The sequence below is a fragment of the Lipotes vexillifer genome, unplaced genomic scaffold (assembly GCF_000442215.2).
Source record: "Lipotes vexillifer unplaced genomic scaffold, Lipotes_vexillifer_v1.1 scaffold745, whole genome shotgun sequence".
NCBI classification, from domain to species: domain Eukaryota; kingdom Metazoa; phylum Chordata; class Mammalia; order Artiodactyla; family Lipotidae; genus Lipotes; species Lipotes vexillifer.
In genome coordinates, this window is record NW_006773982.1 from 373,289 (window position 1) to 377,656 (window position 4,368).

Consider the following 4,368-nt stretch of genomic DNA (forward strand, 5'->3'; position numbering starts at 1 on the left):
GAATTTTCAAAATGAAATCAATTGAATTCAAGGTAATTGCTGTCCATTTCACAATTGTCTTGATTCTCACCTACTCCAGAGTTTTAACTCCTGAGAATGCTAAATATGATTCAAAGTGAAAAAGGAAACACATTTCCCCAATCTCTCCAGACTGTGATGTTTGCCTTTATAAAGATCAGCTGTATACTTATAGCTAAGTTAATAATCAGCTTCATGCAGAAGGTTTAACAATAAGATCAATCAAATCTCCTACAGTGCCTTTTATCATCATGGATGTGGTATCATCCAGAGATCTACTATCTTATACAAGACAGGGTTCTCTTAAACTTACAAATAAGAAAACAGTAAGTATCCAAGGATTTTCTTTGTGCCCAGAGGAGATGGGAAGGAAAAGAAGAGAGTCCATCTTCAACCAAAATTGCAGATATGGTTCTGATACTTATGTCAGTCTCGCCAGGCCCCATGTGACAAAGGAATACAGAAACTAAACACCCAGAACACTGATAACTAGTTTCTTCCAGTAGAAATCTCTAAGTTGTATTAGTTCTATAAACACATGAGAGCTCTGCCCTTCATGAACACAGCTGCTATAAACCCAGTTGTTTACAGCAAGTAGCAGCAAGTACCCAAGTAGCAGTCATGGTGATGATGCTGATGATAAAAAAATCACCATAACTCATCAGTATGATTTTATTGCCCTTAAGGATTAAACTATTGTTCACAGCTCATTTTTGTAGACTCCATTATGGCCTAACTCCTTCATCAAAGGAAAGTTCTTGAAATGAAGAAGAGACTTCCACGATCAAAATCCCCTCATGGCTATTTTTCACATGTTCTGATATACCTTGTTTTCCTATACATGTATGTAAATATCATTTTCACACAGGGAAAAGTGCACCAAATGGCTCCTGAGTTATTAACAGAGTAACATTCATCTATGACCTGTGTGGAACTTTGGAATATAGAAAGTCACTACTGCTTAGGACTCAACTGGGGAATCCCTGTCTCTTCCACAAATCTATTTTTTATGATGAAGATGAAAATATTCTCCTTTTCCTTAAAATATATGAAATGCAAAGGACTCTTTATATTACTTCCACTAAAACAAACACTGTAGCATTGATATCCATACTCCCATCCAAAAGTCAGAGTATCTTCATAGGTTCCTGTCCAGTTCTCTGGTTTAGGTAGGAGCCTTGCTTTCTTAATCCCCATTGCCCTCAGTAGGTGTACAGAGATCCACTTGAGACATGAGAGAATTTTTAAGAACTGAAGAGAGTTATCTCCATAGGGTAAGGTGTTTTTTCCTACCCTATTGCAGAACAGAATAATAGATTGGGGTCTACTGTGGGCACAGGTAGAATGACGTTTCCAATTACACAATGACTGAATAAAGTAGTGGCTGAATTCCAGTAATGAAGTCAGGTTCCCCAGTGGGTTGTGTCTCCAATAGGCAACCTACCTTGGCAAACAGTCATGTGACCAAGAGGATGGAGTTCTTTTCCTGGTCCTGTGTAGTCCCTGGGCATTAGACAGTAGTCCTCAAGCAGTGGTATAGTGGTAAATGTCTATAAAATAGCTTCCCTCAAAAAAGTCCTGATGTGTAGCATTTGCCAATTTCTGTGGTGTGAATATTTCTACCACAGGTGATTTTAACCTACTAGTGTGATGTTACTGAACTTAGAGTTGGGAAGAGATGCACACAAAAGGTGCTTGGGAGGCAGAATGAACCAGTAATTCCAGCATAATCCTGTGATAATCCTGGTGTACAACCTCTGCACTCTCCTAAGGGGGTCCTTCTTAGGTATGACATCCAGGTATCCAGATATTTGAGTTCCAGTCCCTTCATTCTTCTTTCCCATTTGCCTTTCTGATTGCAAAAGCTCTCATTGTGCTTCTATTTTCTAATAGGGCTCAGTGGTCTCTTTTAAAGAACATAATGGCCCTTTGAAAAAGAAACTAAGCCTTTGCTTCTTGTCTATCTTTCCAGAATGGTAAGGAGAACATCTTCCCTAGAAACACTGTAGCCTGCTTCCTTTCACTTGAAGGAGAATAAAAATATTTTCATTATTCAGGATGTATTACTCTCTCCAATGAGACCAAAGAGATTTCTCTAAAATCACACACACACACACACACACACACACACACACACACACACACACACAGAAAGAGAGAAAGAGAGAGAGACAGACATACACCAAACACTGCTGGACTTATTATATGCTTTCTCAAAAACAAAACAAAACACAGGCAAATCTGGTACCAAAAGAATACAAATTTCCTAATTGTATAGTGCAGATCTATATTCTTAGTGAACATGTCTGGTTTGTTTATCACCTCTTGAAAGAGGTATATTAAAGTCTCCCACTATAATGCTGTGTTTGTCTATTTCTCCTTCTACTTTTCTCAATTTTTTCTTTATAAATTTTGAAGTGATATTATTAGATGCATGAAAATTTATGATTGTGCTATCTTTCAGGTGGATTGACCATTTATCACTGCAAAATGCTTTGAAAAAAATCCCTATTAATAATTTTGCATTAAGGTCTAATTTGTATGATATTCCTATAGCTATGCCATCATTCTTTATTGAGGCTTTTACTTTCAACTTTTCTATATTTAAATTGTTTCTTATAAGCAGCATATAGTTGTATTTTTTTAGTATAAAATCTTTGTTTATTAGTTTGAATATTTAATTCATGTGCATTTCAAGTGATTGTAGACATATCTACAATCCTATCTACATAGGATTAAATAAATATCTGTATTATTTTATTTCACTCATGCCATTCATTAATCACTATTCCAGTTCCACCCTCTGTTACCTAGTTTATTGTACATTCTTTAACAAATTATTTCATGTATATCATTAATAATAAAACATGAATTCTTGATTTATTAAAGTCTAATATAAATATAAATGTTTATGACTTTAATCAATGTAAAAAAATTAAAACTATCTTGCTCTCTTTTGTGCTAGTGTTGTAATTTATTTTAATTTTACAGATATTTTAAACCCCATATGGTATTATTATTATTTTTACCCCATCAATATTTATTGAGATTTAAACACAAATATAATCTTTTTTTGTTGCTATTCATTGTTTTCTGCATTTTCCTTTTTAAATCTGCAATCATTTTACCTCTATGCAAAGATATCCTTTAAATGGTCTATCTATTATGAGTTTGATGAATTCCTTAAGATTGTAGTTCTTGAAAGTGCTTTTAATATGTGAAATTTTTGAAGAATATTTTTCAGTGTGTAGAGTTCTCGATTAGCAGGTTTTTTCTTATAATATTTTTTAAATGTCAATCAATTTTCACTGGCTTCCATAATTTCTGATGAGAAGTCACCTGTAAGTCTTAGGGTTTTTTTTTTTTTTTAAGCTAAAGTATTTCTTTTTTTCCTTTAGCAGCTTTTAATATTTTATCTTGTTTCATCAGTTTATACTGTGATGAATTAAATTGTACTGTGGTTTTATTTGTATTTTTTTCCTGTTTGTAACACTTCTTTAATCTATAGCTTGATGTCCTTCACCAAGTTTAGAAGTTTTTTCACCACTATCTTTCCAAATATTGCTTCTGCCTTTCCATATTTTCTCACTTTTATGGTATCACAATGCACATATTTTATATTTTATCATCTTCTTCCATATCTTTCTTGACTATTTGGTATTTTCCATTATTCTGTTATTTCAGTGACTCTACCTGTATGTTTTCACAATTTTTAATTCTCCTTTTACTTGTGTTTAATCTGTTGCTAAGTTCCTATGCTGATTTCTTAATTTCAGTTTTATTTTTTCAGTTCCATGGTTTTATTTGATTTTTAAATATATTCTAGTTCTCAGCTAAAATTTTTCATCTTCTCATCTAATATTTTGGACATATATCTTTTGTGTTCCTAGAACTTGGTATGGCCAGTAATGAAATCATCATCTTCCTCTTCACCTCCTTACCACTCTCAACTTATTTTTCTGCTTCTATTCTCTTTCTTAATTAATGATGGTTGCTTTCCCCAGCATCCGATCTTAAACTACAAACTTTATAAAGTCATCCTCTATTTTATCTTAAACTTCACATGATTCATCAGGTCTTCTATATGCAGTAGTAAAAATAACATATGATATTTTATGAGCATATTTAATATATTTATTATATATAGTATAAAATATTTAAATATGCTCCCTTCATTCACAAATTGAGATTGCCATAAGTTAGGACTTATGATTTCTCACCTAGACTTTCCCAACATCCTGCTAATTCACAGATGGCAAATGCTTAGGTTATGCCTGCTGCCATTTTCTCTTCTTTCTCCTCTTACACTAATAACAAGCATCACTACTTTACATTAATGGAGACTTTCCT